Raw genomic sequence first — 888 nt, 5'->3', positions numbered from 1 at the left:
ATTGTCCCCCCACTCCTAGCCTGCACTGAATCCTTTTCCTGCCTGTGTTTCCACATTAGTTCCCCTCTGCGGGGCTCCTGGGCAGGGGCTTCAGTGCACAGAGAGGCGAGCCCCTGGCGTTCCCACATTCTCTACTGTCCGGGGTCGTCTCCCTGCCTGGCCTATGTCCTGGGATGAGGGTACAGCTGGGCCAGAGGAGAGGTGTGGGCTGTCTCCCACCTCCACCACATCCGGAAGCACCTTCCTCTTATCTTGTTCCTCCCCAGTGAGATGTCCCAATAAGTCCTGTTGCCAAACCCAGATAAAAGTTGGCCACTCACTTCCCCTGTCAGAAGCCTCCCCTGACCTTCCTCCTCCCCCGGACCTTGCCCTCTGGCTTAGACCTCCTCTCCCCTTTGGGAGATGTGGTCTCAGTCTACTCACTGCCAATGGCAGGATCGATAGACGTGTCAATTCATCAGGTGAAGTGGAAGGGTGCACGGGACGCACTAGCACAGAGCCTGGTGCAGAAGCTGCTCCCGGGTGGGAGCCACTGTCCTGATGGACAGTTAGAGTTACCTCTGCCCCCTAGTGGCTGCTGAGAAGGAGGGTACCCTGTGTGCAGAACCCTCTCCATGGGAGGAACTTGAACCTGTGTGGACCAGCCAGGACATGAAGGGATGTGGGGACCAGCCTTAGGGACATGTCCTGAGGCCATACTGCTCCCCACAAATCTCCCCTGTGAGGACCTCCTCATATGGTTGCCTCTGGGCTGACACGACTCCCAGAACAAGAAAATCTTTCCTCTCAAGTTAAGTGGCCCTCTGTGAGCAGAGTGTGTTTTCCTTCTGCCCTGGGATGCACCTTTGGGACTTGGAGATGGCCTCAAGAGAGATAGAGCAGAAAGAA

Source organism: Cebus imitator, unplaced genomic scaffold (genome assembly GCF_001604975.1).
Source record: "Cebus imitator isolate Cc_AM_T3 unplaced genomic scaffold, Cebus_imitator-1.0 Scaffold1034, whole genome shotgun sequence".
NCBI lineage: Eukaryota > Metazoa > Chordata > Mammalia > Primates > Cebidae > Cebus > Cebus imitator.
The sequence above is the reverse complement of the archived record's forward strand: the minus strand, read 5'-3'. Positions refer to the sequence as shown.